General features: G+C 45.3%; 1 long non-coding RNA gene across 1 annotated transcript in view; it reads right to left on the bottom strand.

Moving 5' to 3' along the window:
* The window catches only part of LOC137840825 (uncharacterized), a 51,968-nt gene extending 27,491 nt beyond the window's left edge, over positions 1-24,477 (bottom strand). The window contains exons 1-2 of the long non-coding RNA XR_011087909.1: positions 24,330-24,477; positions 19,263-19,418 (exon numbers count right to left, since the gene is read on the bottom strand). This is a non-coding gene — a long non-coding RNA (uncharacterized lncRNA). The remainder of the gene's footprint in view (positions 1-19,262; positions 19,419-24,329) is intronic.
* Positions 24,478-25,618: the final 1,141 nt, after the last annotated feature.

Below are 25,618 nucleotides of genomic sequence, written 5' to 3'. Positions count from 1 at the left end.
TAAAGGTATAAATTGGCGAAATATTGTGTACTTCTATTTCCGTAACTCCAAATCTCCAGCATCCGGGAACGGATTCAATTTCTCCTTGTATTTAGCTAGGCAGTCTGGTTAACTCCTTTTCAAAAGATCCATGTGTCCATTTAATGGCGTTCTTCGGCCATCCATAATCATATGACAAGCCGCGATCTAAGCTGAAGAGTTTTTTTGCGCACAAAAGCCCTGCACTACATCACGACGGCGCACAATGAAATGGGACGTTAAGGCCATCAAGTGACATCATGCAGCAAGCCCCGGGGACAAATATAGATCATGTTTATCCTTAACAGATGATTCATTTGTGACATGGTAAAGAGATCTGCGCTGACTGCCTTCCGTCCAGATCATCTCCGTGGTGGATGCGGGGCAGGGAGGGGGGGGGTTCTAATGACCGCACCGTTTAGCGATGTTGTTTTACTTTCTCACATAGATGTTTAATGCTGCAGCGCTGTGCCGAAATGGCGCATTGATTAGCGATTAAACAAATGAGCTGAGCAAAAGAGATTGTTCCTAAACTACCAAAATAGACAAGGGACAAAAAACAAAGAGGGTAATGCAATCTTTTTTTTTTTTTTTTCCCCCTGCCTCGCCACCCTCCCCCCTCGCCACAGGAACCCTTGGGATGCAGCACTCCAAGGTCTTTTCATTTGAGCACATTGCATTATGCCCCCGTATCTCTGCTCATTTTTCATCCACATTGCATTAAGTATTGATATTGATTTCTTGTAAATGGCGGCGAAATGGATGGCTCATACTTTTTTTGTGTGTTATTGTTCTGCGCCACTTGTAGGTAATTTATTACGGGCCGAGGGTCCGGCGAGGCCTTGCAGCACCGCGTCTCTACCTTTGGAGAACTAACGACGACACGTTATGCATCCAGGCGACCGCTCGTACGCTAGGAAAAAAAACGCACGAGAGTAAATAGATCTCTAAATTTCACACCACTATGTTACTAATGAAGCATTAAAATCATGGGGGAAAAAAAAAATCAAGCTGTTGTCTTCACTCTCAAACTGTATGTCAACAATCTGGAAAAATGTACACCATTTTTTTTTTTAGAATTTTTCTTAGACATACACATGATACATTTGACTAAGGAACATATTTTGTGGCTGGTGGCTGGAATATATCCAACTGATATGTCCGATCACAACGACGAGGCGCTCTAAAGCAGCCACACAAAGCAAAGCATCGGTCTGCGGGCTGGCTATGAAATTGGATTTAAAAAAAATAAAGAATTCTACTCTTCCACCTCTCTCTGTGCATTGTGCGTGCACTCATAGCCAACAACGAGGCGCTCAAAAGGAGCCATGCAAGCATAAAATGCATGTTAGCATAGCTAGCTAGCTAGTCAACTGCGCTGGAAAACAAAAATGCAAACAAAGGGGTACAAGTTCTCAGGTGGGTCACTGATCCGCCTTTCAGCCTTAAGCCATGCCCCAAAAAATAAGTATTTAGAAACAAGTCTCTGAATTCACTCTTTAACAAGCATTTCTCAATCTTACGGTGGGAGCTCTATTTTTTTTTTAGGGAATACGAGTCTGTTTAGCGGTGTAGCAGCACTTGTGCTGAAATCCATTGGCAGTTTTGTGACAAAGCGCGGCCTTCTTGACAAACTGGAGTGGTTTACTTGCATTGTCATCCCGGCCAATTTCTTTTTCGCCGGCTGCCGCAAACCCCGGCACCCCATTTGCATTTCAATGGCCCGCCGCTCTGCCTCTATATTGCCTGATATTATGTCCGCCTTGTATGAGTTCAATGTCTGCATCTGCTGCTCCACTACTAAATGGGTGGAACATAGGAAATAAGGCTTGCCATGATGGCGCACGATGATGTAAACCGAGGCAAACAACATTATAGAGGCTACTATATGGCGCTCATGCCATAAAAAAAAATGTTTACAAGCATGTTGGGCTTTTAAATAAATGCTGCACATAGAACAAAATGATGATTTCCTCCCAGCTACCGATACGTTTTCACTCCACTCATTTGTATATACATAAAGTGGAACAGTAAAATTCTACACGAACCCCTTTAGTTGCACAATTTGATAAGTAACACAATGTTATAAAAAAAAAATTGTTTTGGAGACAAAAACAACAGAGGAGAAAACATGCAGAAGAAGACAGAGATTCAAACCGAGGACATCACTGCAAGTCAGACCTCCGAACCACTAAACCCCCGTGCTGCCCATTTAAATCTGTTTCAATTGTTGATATGATGAAGAAAGCGAAATTGATACGTCCCGTTTACTGTCTGTGTCACCGCAACACCCACGCCGGACCGCAAGCGCTGCCTGGTGCCACGCTGTCGGACAGCACGAGTCACATGACCCCGCAGGAGAACCCGCCAGAGATCCCTGCGGTATCCCAGAATGCCCTCCGTAGCAGCGGTAGCGCGTTCGCTCGCTCTTTCCTCGCAGGACAGGATATACGGCGTGTCACGGGGGCCACGGGCAGTTGCTGTTGAGAGTGGGGAGGATTTACTGGAAGTTCCGCGTTTGAAAAGATATAGAGCAGAAAATGTCCGATGAATTTCAAACATGGGATACGGGAGGGAGGAGGGTGGGTGGGCAACCTTTATACTCAAGCGTCACGTTTGATTTTTAGAATGGACAAAGTAATTGTACAATCAATAATTTCATTCGAAAAATACATATTTATTTATTCTTTATTTAATTGATAGGGAAAATGCACATTAATGAACAAATGTAAACATGATGAATCATAGCTATAAAGGTAGCGATCAATACTTTAAATACTTTTAGATTTTCTTTGCAAAGGATAAAGAATATATGCCTGCGAGAAACAGTAAAGTCTGTCTTCATGTGTTGCTCCAAAGTGTGTAACAAAGCTACAATTTGCAAACCACAAAATTCAAACTATTGAAAAAAGTACAAGTGAAATTAAACTGGGGGGGGGGGGATTCCACAGCCTCCGCCTCCCCTCCGCCTCCCCTCCGCCCCTTTCGTTTTAACCTCTGCCAAATGCGGCCCCTGTTGGAAAACAATTAATGGCGTGGCGGCGTGGCAAGCGGGCCGTCTAACAGCTGTGTTTGGGCCACTTGTTGTGCCTCCGGCACGGATAATTACGGTAATCCAAAAGCAGAGCAGTCACTCGGGGAGTTTAATAATGCACAAGTAGTTGCTATCTCTTTATAGATCATGTTACCGCAGCATTCGCCGACGTGTAATTTAGATCAATCAAAAAATATGGCGGGGCTATCAAACGGGTGCCTTTGATAATAGTTGGCAGGTAGTAGTCACCCCCTGTCGTCCAAGCGGCGGATATAAAAGGCTCTGTGGAGGGGGCCCCGCTGCGCTAGGATGCGTAACCCAGGCAACAGATCCATGAAGCATTATGGGACTTGATTTAATTTGTCTAAATGGGAGCTGGAGTATCTTGATTCTCAGTTCGAATGTCCCTGTTAACCACCACTACAATGTAATGGGCTCCTCAACTTGCTGCCGACCGCCGCGTTTCCGCTCTGGCCTGTTTTCTCATATGTGTGTGTACAAGCATGTTGCAAACACGCCTGTGTGTGCGTAAGTGAGCGTGTGTTAAAAAGTTAGATCTCGGTTTGAGATATAGAATATTATTTATAAACAGTAAGAGGTAGTTCTTCGTTTGCACTTGAAATGATCCTATGATGTCGTTTGTCTTCTCATCTTCTGTTTTGAAGCCATCTTGAAATTAACCGGAAGGCAAAAAGCTTTATTCAGCATTATTTAACCTTTCGCATTCAAAGCTTTCGGGTCAGGCTTTGTTCCAAGGCCTGCTGGATTCGCCGTATTGTGTGGAGCGATGAGCTCAACCCATTTTGGGGACAATCTGAAGTCAGGCGCCGGGTATCATTTTCGGCCTCTGCGGGGGGACTCTCCTCGCCTCTGGCTTGTTTGAAACTATCCGAGTAGCTTCATCTCCGCCCTCTCGTCTCTCTCGGCTTTCAATCCACGGATCTTTGTTTTAAATGGCAATTCATCCCGTCCGTCCGCTCGAGCACGTTAAACATCCATTTCCTCACTGAGCACACATTACGATCGGATGGAAGGAATAAAATCTCTGGCGTTTATTGCCAAGCTCCTTCCTGCCTCTCTCTCTCTCGCCGACTGGCTTTCTTCCTCCCGGGCCGAGACGCCATCCACCGGCGGCCCGCATCCCGCCAACAACCGCCGCCGCTCTTAAGTACTTTTATACTTACTGCAAAACAGTAACGATTTCAAGGGCCTTTGAATTCGTCCAAGAGAGCCGGCGGCTTTATAAAACATGCATGAGGTGTTCAGTAAACAATGCCCAATGGTCTTATTCCTTTTAAATAAAACTATTTCCATGAGACAGAAGACAGACTTTAATATTGCCTTAAATATTAAAAGAGCGAAGTGAGCCTCATCAATTTTTCATTTATTGGGCCCGCGCGTGAAGAGTCATCAATCTCCAAAGAAATTACTGACATTTTCATTTCAAATAAAAAAGGGTACACTTTATCCAGCGGTAATAGGGATTGCCACTCTTACACTGGGAGCATTTAATGGCTTCTGGAGTGCTGAAAATTACTTTTTTGGGGGTGGTGGGGGGGCAGGAGGGCTTAAAAAAGATTCTGCTTATAACCTTGTGGTGGAACTTGCCGGATCAAAAATGGATGCTAATGCAATAATGTGCATTGGAAATAGTTCCCAATGAGGACAAACAGAGTTGTCCGCGCCTCTCTTTTGATCTATTGCCGTAAATGTCCACATCATTACAACGTCGCCATTTTGCCTCCGGGGCGTCAAGCTTTGTAATTACTTCACAATAAACAAATGGTTTGGGGAACGCAGAGGGAGGGGCGGAGCCGAAGGGGGGGGACGGGGTCCTAAGGCCCGTGGGCGCCCAGAGAGGATTACCCGATAAGAACACCCACTTTTCACCTTCAAAAAAAAAAAAAGGCCGTCAAAGCCTTCGCGAGCGGGTGTCTTGCCGCGCGGAATCACCCCTCGATGAAATATTAATCGGCGGGCGGTGTTGATGTATCATGTTGTGTTGGAAGGAAAATAAGGCGGGATTTATAACTTGACAAGGTGGCTTCCTGTTCCTGGCTCATAACGGACGGCTATTTGTTTTTAATATCTGTACACAAGTCAGCCACTCAGGCCGCCGTCTAATTTGCATACGTAGATGGAGACGCCGCCAGCGGAATGGCGGACCCGGTGATGGAGGACGCTGATGAATGGAGCTCTCTCCCCGCCGTGGCACCTTTGTAAATGTTTGATTAGTTTTGAATGGATTACCGTTAGATGATCGGGTTTGGGGCCCGGGCCCGGACCCAGATGCGGATTTGCCATTTGGACACAGTCCCTCACGGGTGTCCCGTGATGGGATGCCGGACCCCGTGCCGTGTTTGCTGACTTGTCAAAATGTTTAATAATGTCGTTGCTCACCGTCACGTCGGGATTTTATTTTGTAAATGGATATATGACGGAAATATAAACAAAGACAGTTATTAGTAATTCAAGATAGGCAACGGAAAAAGTTCGATCCACTCTGACCTTTATCCTGGACTGCGGTACCATCAACACCTGGTCATGTGACCTGACTGTTGGGCAATATTGAATTTTGCAATGTGACTTTTACGAAATCGTTCTCCATATTTCTCCAGATTTAACGGGTAGCTATAAATTTTCCAAAGGCGGGGGGGCCTCTTATATCGCTTGCAAGACAATCAGACTGGTGACGACGCGGGTGATGAAACACGCGGCTCCTCTCGCCGTCTGCTCTTTTCTCCCCCTTCGTCTCTTTCTCCAACTTTATCTCTGGGCTCGCTGACGGATGTGGCGGAACTAGACGGGTGCAGTAAGCCATCACTTCCGAGGCCTATTACGCACGCTCGAAAGCTGAGGAGGCCACGCATGGAGCGGTGGTGACACTGCCGCCGGCTCCCTCTCGGGTAAACGCTTGAATTTTAAAAAAGAAGGAAAAAAAAAAAAAGACGCCCATCCTGACGCCCCCGCTCCAATTTGTTAGCTTGGCAAATCCTTTGTCGCGTCTTGCCACTGCCGCCACCTCAATCTGTTTAGCTTCCTGTTGTGACCTTTCATACAGTCAAATATATTAGCGGAGGGGGCGCACTCTCATTAAAGCAGCGCATTAAGCAAAAGACTTGTCGGCGGGTAAATGACAGGCAAAGGAACTGAAAGCTAATAGCTGTGGGCAGTTGGGGAAACTTAAGTCATGAATCAGGATGCTAATGCTCGAAGCCCGCAGCGCCGTGCCGGCCGGCCGGCGTATACGGCGCCAGCTACATTGCAGCTCCTCGACTTTGTCTCTCTCACCGTCGTGATTCCCTCAGCTTTTTCATTTAGCCTTTTTCGCCCGCACTCTTCTATAACTGCTACTTTTCGTCCATATTCACTACGGCCACGCTGTTCTGTTCATATTGCGTGTTTACTCCGTCGCTGCTTTTGGTCCATCTACCGCCATTGTCCTTTGTTCGTTCGTTCATTCGTTCGTTCCTTCGTTCGTTCCTTCGTTCGTTCCTTCCTTCGTTCGTTCCTTCGTTCGTTCGTTCGTTCCTTCCTTCCTTCCTTCCTGCCTTCCTCCCTCCTTTCCTTCCTCCCTCCCTCCCTCCCTCCCTCCCTCCCTTCCATCCTTCCTCCTGGTCTCCAAAATCCTTATTGTTTTCAAGAGGGCAAAATAATAGCCAAGGAAAAGCTTAAGAGAAAGCAAGCGAGTTACTAGCAGACGATCACGAGGGAGGACTAAAAGCTCATTACTTTGCCCCACTGATGAGAGAAAATGAGTGAGGAGGCAATAATAAAGCTTGAATTTTTCAATACTGTTAAAAATGGGGCTGTGACAGCCCAGCGCCGGCGCGAGGGGAGGGACAGGCGGCGACAACGCGTGGTGAGCCACCGAATTAGCAATACCATACATCATAAAATCTAATTAAATCAAGGGGCAGAATCAAATTAGTTTTGCAGGACTCAAACCGCCCCGGCTCGATTAAATGAAGCGTAGAGGGAGGATTAAATAATTCACAGTGAGGGATTTTGCATTTATACAAAAATTGTGCACTTAATTGTCCGTGCTACTATATTACAGATTTGGCCTTATGTTAACAATGAGCCCACAGCACACTTTGTCGCACGCGTTATAGGCCTACGTGGTCGACGAGGCTTACGACCGAATTAGCGCGCCCGAGAGCTGCCCGTTGCATTCCGACGAGCTGTAATAAGCGCAGTGCGAAACGGGAGTGGCGGTTTGGTTGGCCCCGAAATTGCGTTTGACCCGAGCAGGTGGGCTTGTTGCCAGAGCCGCGGGCTGCCCGTGGCGCCGAGATGAAGTTCTGTCATGAAAATGGAGCACTTTTGTTTCGGCGACTATCTTCTCTTCATCCCGTCGCCGGCATCAAACCAGCACGACTTTATTATAGTCGCTGTCAATACGGTAAGAATAAAAGCACGCGGAGGGGTGCGACTACTACATTCCGCTTTTAACGAGAATATCGCAGATGCACATTGAGCCAATATTGAGTTTTAAAACTTGTCGGCGCGTGATTTGTGGCCTTGTCACTGCAAATATTTTTCAATGTCAGCACCGCACGCCGAGGCTGTCACTCGAGCGGTGGGACGGGACGGGGGGAGGCGACGCGCAATGATCTGGCCCTTAATGGAGAACGGCGGCGACCGGCACGGAGGTGATGAAGCACTGTTTAGTTTGCGGCTGCCATATTTCTGCTCGGGGACGCTATTATCAAACACAGTGTTATTTTGTCAGATTTCAATCATGAGCTGGCCCATTTGTCACCCACTGACACGTTGTCTGGCAAGTCGAGCTGATGGTGAAATATGAGCGGTACCAACCCACCACTCCCCCAACTCATGCAATAGACAAAACTGAGTTTACTTTAGAGGTAAAACACCATGGTCAAGACTTGCAGTATTTTTCAGAAGTGATAATGTCATGTATCCTAATGGGAGGAGCCCCGGGGATCCCTAATTTCATTTTGTCCAATAAAAATATTGGAGGGGCTTCACAGACCAAGCCAAAAGTCCCACGTCGAACATAAGAAATCCCGAATGAGCACCAGGAACAAGCCGGTAGAGGTCAAATTCAAAAGCTCGTTTTTATTTTTTTATTTTAAGCTATTGGGTAGTCCGGGATATTAGTCAGTTAAAAGTTTTACTACATCAACATGTTTTCCAATTTGTCCTTTTCAGAGTTTGACTTGGCAAAGAAGAGCCGACTTCCACCTGCGCCGACGCAAACCCCGCCCGCATACATATGAGCCCACAGCATTAGCTTTGGCTGACACCATGGCCATTAGCCCTTCGTTTCTAGCGCCATGGTCGCCTTCCAAAAGAAGAATCATTTACATAATGTGTGTGTCCCCCCCCGCCAAGCAAGCGGCACTCTATGTAGGTTTCCTGCTGGCAAATGTTTTAAACTGACCTCGGGGAAACGGTCCATCGGCAAAACGCTTTGCGGTTCCATCCATAATGGGCCTTTTACTTGTTTTTGTGTATATACGTGGAGCCAGACGGCTTTTACACGTATTAATATTAATACGCGCCCGAGCCTGCACCCGCCCGGTGTCCGAGGGCGAGCATTATCATCTTTTTCTGACTGCCGGTGAACCTGGACGAGAAGTAAGATGACAACGCCGGGGTCAAACATCCTGGTTAATGTCGCTCGAACCATCAGGAGCATCAAAAAAAAAAAGGGATAATCTTAAATATCATAAAAAATTACACTGAATTTTATTTTCAAATCCCTTCATACTGGTGTTATCTCGAATCAATGTCCACCCCGATTCTTTCCCGTAGCTCCCAAGGGCGGTATTGACGATCATGTTAGTCGTGTCCCATAAATCTAATCAATCGATGGTATATTAAATGCAGAAGTCTGGCATGTTGCCTCTCAAGGGGCGAATCCCGAGCACGTCTTTTTATTGTTTCCATGGAAATGCGCGTGTACAGTATATAGGCGAAGGCGGCGACAGAGCGAGCGGACTTTGCTTCCTTTCATAGCGCCGACGGAAAACCAGGCCAAACACACAGAAAAACTGATGAATTTCACCGCAACAAAGCCGGCGTTGTAATTAAAGGCGAGATAAGGCCATTGAGGATGCCTGACGGAGCGCCAGGCAAATATCCTGATCAGCTTAAAATCAACCAAGTGGGACGGAATAACAAAAATCCAAATTGGCTGGTCTAGATCAACGCGATTGGGGCTTTTCAATATGACGCGCGACAAACAAATGACAAGAGACGCGATATCGTAAGAGACGACACGGAGGGGGAATTCAAGCACAATCGCTTTCCAATGCGGCTTCCGATATTGCGGCCAATCCTGGCGCGATTCATATCCGATCACAAATAATGTTTATCGCCCTCATATCTCTCTGGCTAATGGAAAAGGCCTTAGTGTTGGGGGCTTAAGGAGCACATTCATTTTTAATGAGCTCTGGGCAGCGGCCAGAATGAGATGAAGAGTCGGAGAGTTTTGGGGCCGGTGCAGTAAAAGGTCGATCCATTCATTCTAATGTGAGCAGGTTATGTGCAACTATAACTTGCTACCTTGTTTATTACTAGCGAGCCACCTTTTTACGATAGTGCTACTGTTTGAGAAAGAGCTAAAGATGTTTTCTTCTGCCAGGAAGTTTTAAAGACACTGAGGAAAGGAAAAACAGCGGATGAATACATAAATGATGGTGGTTTGATTTGAAATCTGTGGTTTCGTCGTAGAATTCCGTCAAGCCTTTGCGGGAATTATTATCACTTGACCCGAGAAAATTCGACATGACCATCAAGCTCTTCCGCAGGAGGAGACGGCCGTATATTTGCCATCTCATTCTGGAGGGAAAAATATGTTTCCTGCTTCGAGACGCATGATCGGTGTGCGCGACTGCACATCACGGCGAGATCACTCGGAGACGCCCGGGATAAAATGTCGCTTAGGATAATGTGATCGCCCTTAAGGTACAAGCAGGTGACTGATATTCCCTGATTTATAATGTGGAAATTAAAGACGCACTCATTTTGTCATTTCATTCCACCTTCAATGGAACAATGTTCACTCTGAGCCAAATTGGCGAATAATGTTACTAATTCAGATGCAGATGTAAATTTCTATTCGGGGAGCGGCGGCAGCGGCGGCGGCGACAGCGCTGCCATGTGATGAACGAGTCCCGGATGGATCGTTGCCACTCCTATCTCCCCGTCTCGACAATTCCCTGGCAGTTGTGATAATAACCTGGGCAATAAAAGAAGGGAGAGGCACTCACTAGCCCGCTCCGCTCCTCATATCCCAAGTCATCGGATACTTCATCTAATAGTATTTCTGTCCTTTCCCCGTGTCACTCGCTCCGAAGAAACATTACGGGTATCGGCCGCGTATTAAACAACCGCGTAATCACCGCTGCTTTGCGTGACGGAAAAAAAAAGTCACCGCGATAAATCTGCTGTTAAAAACTTGATTGAATGCAGGGTAAATGTCAAGGTAATTAGAAGGCGCTGAGGGTTAAAAGCAACATTAAATCCTCCCGCTGAGTGCTGACATTCAAAGCAAAAGGAGGAAGTGATAGTGTGGCGGAAGAGCTGCTGAGACGGGGCCCTTATTTGTAAATGGAGCCGCCCACCGAGCGGCCTGGCGTTTATTTACGACAGCAAAGCATTTAAGGGATGACCTCCTTTTGACTGGTTTCATCCCGCACGCTAATGGCTGCGTTAAAGACAAAATAGATCACAAAAACTGTCAGAGTGACACAAACGTCTCTTCCGAACGTCTACACGGAAGATACAGAATGAAACATTGCTGATGGGTTTCCATGATGTCGTGTTGGAAGTTTTTCCGAAATGGAAAATAGTTGCAATTGCCGGTGCGGGCAAAAATATTTTGGACGATTTTTAGATTTTTTTTTTACATTTGATTGGAATCTCCAAATATATATGTCACGGATGTTCTCTTCTTAAACGTCATTTCATCCCTACTGTGCCAGCAAAGCCGAACCAGGGCAAGGAAAATAGTTCATCTTCTCCCTGCTGTATCAAAGTTGCACCTGTCAAATAACTAACTCCAGCGTGTCAAAGGTCATCCGGTGGAAATTCAGAGAATTGGAGCAGGAGGTCCACTGCTGCATCTCTTCACCCGATATCAGCATCAAGCAGCCTCGTCAGGCCAAAATATGGCGACCTGGCACGAGGGATGTGGGAGGTCAGGTCATTGACTTGCTATTGAGCCCTTGCTTAAGAAACAGAAGGCTCGGGCGGGTCGGCTCACCGAGTGGAATTTCAGGGTGCCGCGTCGTGTGCCTCCTCTTCACGTCCTATAATGATCTGCCAAGCATAACGACCGCGAGGAGGTGGGGGGGGGACGATAGACCTCTTCTGGCCCCTGACTCGCTCCCACTTCACATGAGAAATAATGTGAAAGAGACTTTCTTTCTTGCTTGTTCTCCTCTATTCTGGAAGACCCCCGCTCCCCACCCTCAGCACAAGCCAAGGCTCAGTGACAAAAAGCCAATAGAGTTAGCTGCCAAGGCTCGGCGCTGTGAGAGGGATAACCGGCGCAGAAGGTTAAAGCAACAATGCGCCCGGCCTCATTGAACGACTCCTTCTGTGTTGACGCTGAATGCGCGTGTGCGTCGGGGAAAAAAATCGGCGCGGCTGTAACGCGTCGAGGGCCGCGTTGGCCGCCGCGCATGGAAAAGAACACCTGTTCACTTTTGTATCCTACGGTTCGCCCCGAATAACGAGGGCTACATTCGATTTCAATCAAAGCTTCGTTACGACCGGGGGAGTCATTGTGTGGAATGAAAGAGCGGGCGATGTAAAGCGCTGAGGCTTTGCGGGAGGAACCGCTAATTATTTGCTTCTTTGCTTTTCGATCGCTGAATGAAACGCGGCCATTTGACACGGCGGAGAGGGAAAAAGCAAATATCGGGGTTCTGGGCTGAAACAATTTGGAGGCGAGTGCTTTTTTTCCCCTCGCAGAAGGCGCAATGAGAGGTGTGATATCCTCTCTGGGCAAAAACCATAATGGAGCCTTGTTTGAAAATGACAGGTGTACGAATGAGGCCCTCTCTTTCGCTAAGTACGGCAAAGCGCGCTCGTTCACTCTGCTTTGTTTTCAGCCTAATAGTCCCATTTACAACACGTCGGGCAAATTAATGTGCGACAAACGCGGCGGTAACCGAGCCAACTAATTTTTGCTCATTCCACCTGAATTATTAATAGGTGAGAAATATACCATATGCTTGCCAGCGAACGGCATACATTCATTTGGGAAGGGAATCGCCGCTGTTTTTTTGCGGATGAAAAGTATAAGTAGCTTAACTGCTCTTTTCAAATGGGCTGACTTATATGGAGGCTTTAATGATGTATAAATCAGCGGGCTGTAATTACGCTTCCAGCTGCTGCCTTGGGCCCCGCTTGAGACTATAGACCCTCTGCAGCAGCAGCAGCGCCGCCGCCGCCGCCGCCGTAGCATTCATCGGCCGAATCGCTCTTCATCAACCTCCTCCGCTTTACTCTCTTCAGAACGCATTATTATGACTTATTGAGATGGAGGGTGGGGGGGGAGTGCTGAGCGCCACACACTCAAGTTTTCTTTTATTTATTTTTTTGCATTGGCAGGCAAGCTAAAATATTGCTGTTAGTATCGGGGTGTTAAAAACAAAATAGCCATAGTGTCGCTGGTCTTTGTAATGCTTGATGAGTCTATTTTAGAAGCAAGTCGGTGCGTGAGGGATCAAGAAGGTCCTGGTGGGCTTGGGGAAGAGATGGGGCGCCACCTAGTGGTCATGACTTCAGTATACGTCTCCTCCCACTTTAGTTGTTGTTTTTTAACCATGCTTAATACAAAAGGTTCATAAATTGTCTAACTGCAGTGAAATTTACATTTTATTCCAGCCCAATTTGTGGCTGCGCTTTACTGTGATTGGTTGAGTGGCTGTTAAACATCTACATTAGATTTTTTATACGCCGTTTACTCCAAAAGAGAAGGGGGAAAAAATCCATAGTGTATTTTTGCTCGTGTGGCTGTCTCACTATCAAAGAAGAAACTGATTTGCGTAGAAAAACGGAACTTGTTTGAAAGTTTTACACACCCAAAAGAAGCTGGCTAATGATCGACGGACAATAATTGATTATAGGCTTGTTTTATCTTTACATGTTCTTTATGCAAAGGAGTTCTGCAGAATGACGACATACTGCCTTGGGCCATTTAAAACTAGCGTTCAAAAGAAAATGAAAAATGAACATTTTACACAAACTATCCATTGAACAAATATTTTTTGGCTCTTTTGATTTTTTTTTATAAAAAAAATAATTTAATCTCATAGGTTCAACTTATACTACATGAAACGAAGCTTCTTTTCCAACTTTAGGCTTTTCAATTCAAAAATTCCATTCTTCATTGCAAAGTCAATTTGATTTTCACAAATTCAACCCGAGCTTGCTTCACAGCGGCATTGCACTACGTTTACTCGTGCGCTAGCAATAAAAAGCTAACAGCTTCTCGTACGCTTTCTTGAAAGAACCGTTCAAAACAAACGCTTACGTCATAGTGACAAATTCAGCGAAGACAGAGGCCCGATGATAAACAAGGGGCCGCCTTGATAGTGAACGCGCAACTGCGATTAATGAGCAAGCATCCCGATGTTAATTGTCACATCAAACAAACAGGTCCTAATTGGCAAAGGTTGTCGCTGGGTGCTAAGTGGACAGGGAGCGGGCGCCGCCTCTCGATCGCTCTCTTTGTCCGCTTTCATCGGGGGGTCAAGCCCCCCACGTTAAGACCACCACACTGGACTTTGTTTGCCTCGCTGCATAATCAAACGCACACCTGCTACTCGCCGCCGATGAATAGCAACTTGGATTTCATATCGCTGTCGTATGCCTCCTATTAGGCTTTTACAATGCCCGCGTAGATTATTTGGTCACATAACGCGAGAAAGTATCGCACACTAGAGAGGCGAGCCGGCCGCCAAACGAATGTGTGAAATTGAACGAACGACGCCTAGAGAACGAGAAAGTATAGTGCTTTAACGATACTGCTTAAATCACACGTACACACGGCTAGCCGGAGGAAAACACGGCGATATGCTGCTCCATCTTGAAATGCTAATCTATGATTAGCGTCATTATGCAGCGGTGTAATTTCACAAAAGCTTTCCCACAGTGGCGCACAAAAGACTCATTCAGCGCCAGCGCTCGTCTGTGTGGCGAAGAATTATGGAACGCAAATGAATTCATTCAGACGGGAGGGGATTTATTCGCTAATTATGAGCCTTCACAGTTTTAATGCCACTTAATGAGGCGCTTGCATAGTGCGATTCCTACTTGGGCTGACGAATGGAGCCAGGCGTTTTTTTTTTTTTAATGCCGTTGTTTTTGTTTTACTCTGTACAACATCTGTTTGCCGCTTTTTTTTTGGTTGACATTTAGAGGCGCTGCCTTCGGGAGACTGATTTGAGTACAAGTCAAAATTTGAAATTTGATCGTGTTGTTGTATGGTTAAGTGTAGCTACCGGGTCGATATCTATTGTACTAAAAGTATCGATGCTCGGTATCGGTATAGCTCGTTCACTTCGATGTTCGATACTGTTCAGCGAGCTTAACGCCTCATCGTCGTATTGTTGTGGAGAGGTAATTAAATTGCCAAAGTTTAATTGCTCAATCATCACCCCTCCCCCACCCAAACTCCCCCCCTGTCATACTTTTAACATCCTATATTCATAATGGCTCACAATTACGGCAAGGGCCCTTTAGCCAGGGTAGCCGTAGTAAAAAGCTGCCGGCGCAAATGAAAAGCTATGATCAATCCGCCCACAGCAGTTATTAGTTACAAATTACAGGTCAGTTGAGGGGCTGGCTGTGATATGCATTAAGATAAATAACGAGGCGAACGGCGGCAAGTGCGGCAGCGGAATGAGTCGCATATGTTCATGCCGAATTCAACCTATGTGATGAAAAATTCAAAATAACGATAAATAAATATTTTTAAAAAAAATCATACTAAATTATCTACATGCCGATTGTGTTGTTCATCAAACTATTCAACATATCCGCTGAGCTGCTTTCTTTACATTCCCCGGCCTGACTCGCAGGTCAACGTTTTTCTTTCAGCGGCGAAAATATGCTTAGCACACCCCCCTTAAAAAAATCCTAATGCCAGTATTACTATGCAGGCTGGAGTGAATCCCGCTTTATTGTCCATCCAAGCTCCTTTCTGTCTGGTTGCCCCGTCAGGCTCGCTGGAATGCTGCGCCTCTTTGATCAAGTCTTCATTATCAGTGAGTCACTTGGCCGGCTGACGCCAAGCGCAAGGATGGCGCGTGGCCTCCGTGCGGCCTCCTTCAAACAATCAGGAGGCATTCCGTCATTCATCGGGAGCGTCCGCATCCGAGCGCAGTCGCCGGGGCAGCCTCCGACGGGCGGAATGCTCGGACTCTGTCAGTCACACCGCTTCGTGCCGGGGCGGCTATTTGCGATTCATTAAATGAGCGGCCGCCTAGCCGTATCAATTAGTTGATATGTTTGTTATTGTCAAGACCCTGTTTGAGAGCGCAAAGCTTTTCATCCCTCGGCTGCTTTCGAGTTGGCGATTGTAATGCGCTCGCTCGGTCTTGGCTCGGTGCTGACGGCGAGCAACGGTTTACTTGTAACACTCTCAATAATTACGGATAGGCTGATATGTTTTTTTTAAGGCCGATTTTTGTTTCTAGTGCAGAAGATAATATAATTTGAATGGTTTCCAAATAGATGGGTGAATTTATTAAAGAAAAAGCCACCTTTTTTTTTTTTTTATTTGCCTCTATTAAATGAAGGTCACCTGAAGCACCTCCAAAAAGTGAGTCAATCATTTTATGAGAAATATTGTAGTGACAGAAATCAAATAGCAACAACAGTCCAACCAAATCCAGGGCACTTGCTGTTAATATTTTGACAAGGCGCAATAAAGTCAACCAGGAATTTGTTTAACTGCCGCCACCCTGGAGTCGGGGTCTGGCTAATGTATAAACACGTCCACTGTTGTTTCCAGCCTGGCAGGCAAACTTGAGGCAAATGTCCCCTGTTGTTCGCCAAGATGATTCCGCTTTTTATTTTTTGCATATGTCGCGCGTGATGCACCATCTTAATTTCTACACAACTACAAAACCACTCAATCAGAATGAATTATATTCTGTTTTATATTTTGCTGGACTAATATAATCTCCGTTCCACTTTCCTGACACCCGCTTTGCTTCCTGATGGCACCCGTCCATTTTCCACCCAGCTCATCCTCGCCATTCTCCTTTCAATGGCCAAAGCTTGCCACCATAATGTTAAAATAAGTGTAAAAGCATGAGCAATCTTGGCTTTCCGACAAGCCGGGAATGCCGCAATAAGAGGGAAAAAAAAAAGATCAAAATTGTAATAATTGCATCAATTATCGTATCGCAAGGCACAGCATTTGTTTTTTTCCAAGTTACCCTAACCCGATAAATAGCGGCACTAGCCCTCCCCTTTTGTGCTCGCTAGCCATTAGCGCCAGTGATTGACTTGCCCACTGTTTAGTAGTGACCCCGGGATTTTTGTGTGGTCGTGTGTATGTGTGTGTAGGGGGGTCAGCAGACTAGTGAGGGAACGAGGGTGGGGCCGCAAAGGGGGATTGATTGGGGTCTCTGTTGTTGGCAAACGGCGTGCGAGGGTGTATTGGCGTGCAGACAATGGGGCCCGGGCAGCGCTGAAAGGCCTTTTCTGTGGATCCCTGTTAGCTGTCTATTATCTGCGGTCTCCGGGGGGCTGCTAAATAGAGGGCATGTGTTAGGCAGACATTTATCATGTAATTACAGCACTAGGATCCGTTTCTGATGGTGTGTGATGATTACTAATAATTATTGTGCATTTCACGCCTCCGAAGGAGCCAGATGGGGTCCCAGGACATCAATACAAAGAAAGGGAAGGGGCAGCCCAAATCAAAATGGGACAAGAGAGAGAAATGTGTAGAATTGGAAGGACTGATGAAGAGGAAAAGCAAGGCTGCTTTGCCTTGAACCATTTAGGAGCGCTCATTAGGTAAATGAATTGAACCATATGTGTCCAAATACTAATTTAGTCATGGAGTCAAGGAGGGGAAAAGAGTTTAGTGTGTGTGAGTGTGTGTGTGCGTGTCAAGTGCACAATATACATTTTTACATACATACATTTTTCATTATAGTACAGTACTTGTAATGCCACAAAATTGCTTTTCACTGCAGCATTAATATTTCATAAACTATGCAAAATAAAAAATACAAATCTGTACTATATTTTTTACAATGTTATATGGAAAGACATATTATTGGAATTTGGACTAATATTTAAACAGTATTACGTGAGAACTTCACAACGGAATTTCTTTTTGTGACGTTTGAATGAATTCATTTGTTGATATTTTTTTAAATTAAGTATACTATTTTAGCAATTGTACAAGATAGGTGACATATTTAAAAAATATACTTGTTGGATTGTAATGGAAATAAAATGACCACCATGTCCAGCAGGTTGAAAAAGGATCAATGTTGTATTTCTGCCCTCTGCTGGACTTGAGAAAAATCTCACTGCCTCAGAAAAGAAAGTACTGGATGCTTACGTAAGAGCAGATGCAGCCGTAATTTGCTCATCCAATCTCGACTTTCCAATGTGTGTAAACGCGTCTGGGACGCGGCTCGTATTAGCACGCCTTCGGTGAGGACGAGCAGACGAGCTCAAGCCGAAGCTGCCAAGTGGCAGCACAAAGGCCCTCTGAAGCCATGCGGGCGCAGAGTTGGGGGGTCAGTCGGGGAAGATGAGGACTGTCCTGTTTAATAGAAACAAATTGCTCTCCACTTCCCAGTGACACAGATAGCGGCTCATTTGTGCCTGCTGCTCTTTGTGGGGAACAACAGAAAGGAAATGTCCTCATCCTGGCCGGGGATAAAGTTCGGGGCTTTTTGTTACACGTCAGTTACCTTAGCCTCGCTGCCCCCCCCCCCCCCCCCTCCACCCCCCCACTCGAACAAGCACAGCGGTTAAGTAGTTCAGGTGCCTGCTACATTCTGTTAGATTAAAGGTCCGCGCTCCCGAGCTCGAGTTGAATTGCCTCAGCTGGAGACGGCGGCCGGAGCGGCGCGGTTGCAAGGCCGTGCGGCATGAATGGACACCTTGTGTGCGCTCACAGAGGCAAAACGCTTCGGTCGGTAGGGTGGGGTGGGGAGGGGCTATAGTTGAGGGGAAATGAGAGGGAGGGGAGCCCTCACCCCTACTTACCCTCACGCTATCTCTTCAAGCGCCTTTCCACCTGCAAAGTGGAAAGCGGAAGGCTTGTTTGCGACATGGGCTGGGGGGCAGGTGGGCAGATCTTAAAAGATCTGGAAACACAAATATGCTTTGCCCCTGTGTAACATGGATTGGGGGGGGGGACACAAAGCACACATGTGATGGGATGGGGGACGGGGGGGGGTGCTCTGTGTAACTTTGCGCCAATGTGCACCTGTGCTGCCCACTCACTTACACAGCGGCAGTCGGTGCGGAGAGTGAGCGGAGCGCAAAACAAAAAGTCATTGTCATCCGACACACCGGGCAGACCAAGGCTGAATGATTTTGAAAATTATCTAATTGCATTTTTTTTAACTCAATATTGCGATTGCGATTTAATATGCAATAATTTCATTATTTGTTCTTTTATAGTTATTTATTTTATTATTTTTTAATTATTATTTTATAGTATTTTTTTTAACAAACACAAGCAGTATGTTTTCTGTATTACAACAAACAATACAGAAATTAAAAGAGAGTTACTTTCGAGTTCACTTTGTCAGCGGCGATCCGTTCAGATCTCGATTTGAAAGCGGTCAAGCAGGGATACACAACACAGTTTGAACATGTCCCGACCTCCCCAAAGACCAGGGGAGGGGGTCAAGTACAAGAGTCAAAGGTCATGTCTGGCCCACAGGGTTGGATTCCAGGTAAGGAGGAAGCAACTTCTCAATGGCCCCCCAATTTAAAGGAGAGGGGGGGTTGACCTTTAGCCAACTCAACTAAACATTCATCCCTGTTTATTTTCTTTGCTTTCATGTTCAAGCACTTGGCTTTGGCGATAATAGCAAGTGGCGGGATGGCAAAAAAAAACAAAACAAACAGCATCCGAGACAAGGTAAAAAATGTGGCATCTTAATTTTGTGCCGTGCTCGGCGCGGCTTAAAGAAAGCGATACTCCTGCGACTACTTGAGCGGATGATTGTGTTACCTTTACAATCGGGCTTCTCCTCCTTCCTGTTTTGTACTCGAGGAATGCCTGATAAAAGTATCCCCACCGCCACGGCGGTCTTCCACCTGCCGAGGCGAGGAAAGGGCCGCCGCCGTCCCCGGCTGGGTCAGAAGCGAAACGCGCTCCGCTGGGAATCTGAACAAAAGGTCACAAGTGGAGAGAAAAGTTAAAAAGATGCAAACGACTCGCCATGTCTCGGTTGTTGACGTTTGATGCTAGCTTGAAACAATAGCCGCCATTCATTCATTCATTCATTCGAGGCCGCGCTTGTCAGCGCGCTGCTACATATTTCTGTTCTTCCTTTAAATTGTGTTTCAGTCTGTCCAGGAGGGAAGGCAATTTATCTGTCATGGCCTCCAAAAGAGCCCCCCCTCCCCCCACCTTTGAGAGTATTATACTGACAGCAGCGTTATTAGCCACAAGGGAAAGCGGCCGCCGCATGAATTTGCCCACTGTTCACCTCCGGGCCTTTGCCAAACCTCTTTTTACAATAGCGCCGATGCTAGGGAGATTTTCCTTTCAGTTATTAATTTGATAAATATATTAATTATGAGCCCGGGATGACAGTCCAATCAGATTGTCAGGCGCCCTGTCACGGGCCTCCAACCCCCACTTTGGTGATAAGTTCTCAGGTTTCCAGAGCTGTCATCCAGGGGGCTTTGAGTCTCTTATCAAGGCCGGGGCCCATTCCCGGGATAATTTCCTGTGTGTCATAATTAAATGGTGGCCCTCTGACGGTGAGTGCCTCGCAGTTAAAAGCTGGAATCTCTTGACATCTGTCCTGGTGGAGCCACGTGAGGCTCGGGCTCTTTTATGGCCGCTTGAAATGATTGCATTATTGCTCCGTGTTTGGTCGCATATATTTTCAGAAGTTCATTCGGGGTTTTTTTTTTTTTTTTTTTTGCTTATCATTTCCAGGCTCACTGATGGTTGAGCATTTTAATGACAAAAATAAGCACTTTTTCAAATTAATTTTGTGTATAAAAAACAGGGGCACTAATTGGGAGGGGTCTGCCTCAATTCTTTTTTTCAAAGTTGCTAAAATAGTCAAATTTGGACCATAGATGAAAACAAAAGTGTTTTTCAGTGTGTTAATTTTCAGTAAATTCAATGAATTGGGGTTTGGGTTCAAGCTGTGCTAACAGTTTTTTGTCCAAGAGTGCTAGAAAACCTTCCTTGTCTATAATAGGGCCCTCAGCCAAAACCAGAAACAAGAAGAAAAAAAAAAAAAAAACAAGAGCCTCTTTTTGCCATATCTGAGTCAAGCAAGTTAATTTCCACTCGTGTCAACAGCGCTGCGCAAACACTGTCGACCCATTGTGCGTCTTTCGTATCATCCTCCATTTTTCTGGCCCCAAGAATGAAAAATATTCAGGTGTCTTTTGATGTGCCCGATCGAGTTGAAACGCTATTTGATCTTATTTCTGCTCTACCGGAGATTCGGCCTCACCTTGAGGAATGCTTGTTTGTTTGTAGAGGACACGCCGCACGTTCGGGACAACTGAAGCGAGGCCAAAGCGGAGAATTTCGTTGACAGCGGCTTCTATCTACCAATCTCCCTGTGGATATTGTTGCGCTACTGGCGGACAGACTGACGGACGTCGTCTGTCAGCAGCTTATCATTTCCAATTAAAGCCTTTCATCTAAACATACAGTCAACTCCTTGGCAAAAAAAATGACCTGAACAACCTGTTATTAGTCGTTTTCAACAGGTGCCCATCTTTTCAACCTCAGGCGGGAGGGTCCGGACAATCGTTTCAAGTCTTAAGGTTCTTCAACTATCTCCATCCAAAAAAGTCACAATGTCAGTCGTCGACGGTGGTCACATTCTGTTTAGAGATAAACTTTCAAAACAGTTTTTTTTTTTTTTTGCTGTCCACGAGAACACGTGTTCCTGCACAAGGGTCTTTTTGTCCGGGCTGTGTTTCGTCCACAATGGCGTCGTTCCGATGTCGTCACTGAGTCGCTCGCAAAGGAATGCGAGCAGAGCCAAGCGGCATCGCAACGTCTTCTTTCCTCTGATGTTTATAGTTTGGCTTTGGAAAATATATTTTCAAGACTAGTCCCAGAAAAATTTATTCCTGGCAAGTTTCAGAAAGTTGTTTTCGTTGTGTAGGAATTGAAGCCAAGTGCTTTGACCTCCAACAAACCAGTCTGCGGTTGTTGCAAAAAGCTTACAAGCATTGTTGCGCTCTCTTGTGGTGGCAGCGCGCACTACAAGAACACCTGCAGATGCTGTAACGGAGTCTTCTAGTCTTACAAAAAGGTTTTAAGTGCAATTCGAAATGTAGCCACTCTAACTTCCTGCTCTTAAAAAAACATGTACAGATTGACTGGCTTCCCGTCTGTTTAATTTGATTTTAATCGGGACATAATAGTTGATTTCTTCCGGGCGGTGGGAGCGTTTTCATAAGATACAGAGGTTGCACTTGGAAAATGCACAGGGTGTTATTGGACCACCTGAACGAGCGGTAAAGGAACACCTTCAGAAACACGAGGATAATCCCGCAGCTTTGAATGCTATGACAGATTTAGCTAAAGGCTTCATTTGATAAACGGGGAAAAGAAGTCAATTGGCCATGGAGCGTGAAGTGGCACACAAGGCTCCTTTTATATCGCCGTGCCGCTCGCTTCATCCGAGATACCTCGGCATGGACTTTGAAGAAACACACACTTGTGACAATCACTGGAAGATTTGGTGTTTAAACAAATTGTGATTTTTTTTTTCACCTCTGAAAATGTTGAAAGCTTTCTCTCGTCCGGATCCCTTTCGGTTTCATGTCTCCAAGTAAAGGTCACCTGGACCGGGTGCTTGCCCTCCACTTGACTTCCTTCCGACACACTGCGGCGGTTCAAGCAGATTTTGTGCTGAGCCGGTCTGACTGTCGTCTATGCATGAACAACCCCCCCCCCCCCCAAAATAGCTTAAAGGGGGCTAAACAAGTCTGAAAGACTTTGAAGCATGCTTGTTTATCATTAACAGCTTTCCCATTTCGACATCATCAAAGGTTGCCACGTCTGTTTTGGACGGACGGCACTTGGCTACTAAGCAGATTAACTGTTACACCAAATAAACACGCTGACTTTTTTGGTTTGTTTGTGATTCTTGACCTCGAGCTACAAGTTAACCACGCGGCTATTAGAGCTGCACTTTTTAACCTCGACATCTATATACTCAGTTACTGCTTATTGAACAAAATATTCATCTGCTGCTAAGATTCGTGACTATATTGATACACCTTCTGTGTATTTTAATGACTCAAAATAGAATTCACAATGGTGGCTAATCCCCAGCCCATAGCCGGAGGCCGCACAAAGCAGCATAAGCTCCCCTGACGTTCCTGCTATCACCTGCCTATTTCATGCCGTGCCGTGCCGTCCCTTTGGCGCTTTTCTTCCATCCGCTAATCCTCTTTAAGGACATTAGCCACTAATATGTCCATTCAGGAGGTATAAAAGGCCCGGCTATCTTTTTACCGCCGTCGGCAGTACGCTCAACCACCCCATTAAAGGAGGAAGGCAAACGAGCGGGGATATGGTGGTTTTGACCCCAAATACCACGCGGATGAAGGGGTGAGTGAGAGGCGGAGGCCTTCGAAGAGGAGCGATGATGGATGGCTGGCCTCCAATTAAATAATAAACTTCAGGTCATTTAGGAGGGCAGAGAAAAAAAATATAGGAAAATGCAGAGAGAGTATTCTACCTTACTTATGTAAACAGACACTATGATATTTTGAGACAGTTATTTAAAAAAATAATAATAATTCTAACAGTTTTTTTCCCCATAAATGACGAGCGAAATAAAAAAATCTAAGAATGTATTCATACTGTTATAAGAAAGAGGTCATAATTTGAAAAGAATAAAGTTGGAATATATGACAGCCAGTTTAAGGAGAATAAAGTCGTGATATTGAAACCTTGAAGACATGACTGACTAAATAGCACTGCCAAAAATGACTCCTGACCTTCACAAATCTGGCACATTAAATCAAGCCGAAGGCACGTTTCGTGGGTGTTCCCTGAGCAACAACGCGGACTTGTTTTTGCGGCCTGGAGGCAGGACAGTTGTTCATTTCACTGCTCATGGCTGACCTGAACATCACTTGAATGGCACGTCATCACTAATGTGTGCTGACAGCGCCGACAGCGTAACACAAGCCACAGCTTCCAACTATAGTGAGTAAAAAGATGGCTGAGCGCACCCTCTTGTGGTTACATCGCAAAACACCACTGCAGGTTTTATTTTATTCTGTCCACTAGAGGGAGGCACCTGATCAAAAATAGTCAGCTTCATTATTGCTTCCTCCGTGGTCAAGCAAAAGCAGATCTTATTTCGATTCAACACATAAATGATCAGTCTGTTTTCATAGAAAACTCCAGAAATAGTTCGTGGAAAGTGAAAGAAAATCAGAAGCATGTAGGACTTATTATTTATCGCCTATTATAAATTAAAAGACGGCCTGCGATTACAATTGCGCCAACAAATTCATTGAGTGACGGTCGACATGTCAATTTATGAATCATGACATGGACAAACACACAAACTATGCATGTGTGTGTGGATGCGACCGGGCAAGACCCAAATAATAATGCGAGACGACAGCCAGTTGGGTCTGCGGCCACGCGTGTTTTTATCGCGCCACTGGCGTGAGTCATTCATGGCCGCTTGCTCGATGCCTTTCTTTGGGGTCCCGTACATGAGGACATTTCGCTGACTAACTTGTTCCTCTTTCCTCGGGAATAAATTACATTTTGGGCTTTTTAGAAACAGTTGGGAAGCTACCATTGAAAATCTTCTTATTGGTGAACCATAATGAATCATCCTCATCTACTACAACTGGAGCACTTTTTATACAAGCACATTTGACATTGGATAAACTTAAATGGAAACAAAATTAAAGTACATTGAGGGAAAAATGAGAAATAATTGGACGTTTCAAGACCTATCACAAACATGGCTGTACACAAGCCGCATGGCATTAATTAACAAAGCAGAGTCAATACAAGATATAACTGAGTAAATTAAACAGTTTGAAATGTTCTCACCTGTGTGACGTTAGTTTGAGGCATTGCGACAAAAAAAAAAATCTTTTTTTTGCTTCGTTCAACTCAATGCTAAAGCTAGCGACGGGCCACCTGTGGATTAGCAAAATAAACTACGTCTATGTGACGTCATCGTCTGAAATAATTTGATTGGTCAAAAAAATCCGCATGGAAGAAATTACGTCTCTGTGACGTCATCGTCTGAAATAATTTGGTAAAAAAAAAATCCGCATGGAAGAAATGACTGTGGTGGGCTTTATCCAATAAACTCATTTTCAAAGTAAATAATGAACCTTAGTTTGAAACTACTTTTAATATACTGAATTATAGTTTTAATTTCATAATGAGACAAGACAGATTCACCAAAGGTCTCCTCATAAATTAGGTAGCGCTTCAACACCCTGTCTGTTCCTTCACAGTGTAAGGGATATAGGTTTTTTTTTTTTTTTTTTTTAAAGTCTCTCTGGAATTCATTAAGAATTTTCTCTTGGCAATTTGTCATGAGTGATAATGTATTGCTGTCTAGACAGCTGAAGTATGTGACAACGCAGTTTTAATGAATAGACTGATTAGTTTTGTCCTGGCGAGCGGGCAGTGTGAAATCTCCTTCAATTAAAAAAAAAAATATATAGCTTTTAATTTGAAATTAATCAGAGCCAAAAATGGATAGACTCGTTTTTCTCGCAGTTCGTTTGTGACAGTGTTAAATGAGACTACTCAGTATTCACTGAAGGATTCTGATTAAACAAGATGCTATATGGCTAACATAATGAGCATGTTCAACTCGGCTCACATGGACACACGGTTTTTGAAATTCCACAAATAATTGATGCATCCAGTATAAAGTTTTTTTTTAATTCCATATTGCTGTAGCAGCATGGCAGCAAAGCACTTAAAAATGGAGAGGATCATAAAGCATCAACGCCATACATCTTGCATCTAGCAAAATCACAGTTTCTACGTTGGATGTTGTTTTTTCTGGGGGCGAGGAAAAGACCACATGAGCGTGTGCAATGTGATTCCCCGTGATCCAAACTGCACAGTAAATCACAGCGAGGTTGGTCGCCATGGCCACACGTGCCCAGAAGTTGATGGCAAACGCCCACACCAACGATTACAAAGGTTTTACGTCACACGCATGTGAAAACGTGCCATGCCCCCCCCACCCCCCACCCCCCGAACAAGCTTCGCGTACTGTAGTGCCAGTGCCAAAGGCGGTGCCACCAACGCAGTAGATGGAGATGTCCCCGATGAATTCAAAGTGACACATGAGACAACATTAATCAGGTCTA

The sequence above is a fragment of the Syngnathus scovelli genome, chromosome 12 (assembly GCF_024217435.2).
Source record: "Syngnathus scovelli strain Florida chromosome 12, RoL_Ssco_1.2, whole genome shotgun sequence".
NCBI lineage: Eukaryota > Metazoa > Chordata > Actinopteri > Syngnathiformes > Syngnathidae > Syngnathus > Syngnathus scovelli.
Note: the sequence above shows the minus strand (reverse complement) of the source record. Positions and strands in the feature narration are given on the sequence as shown.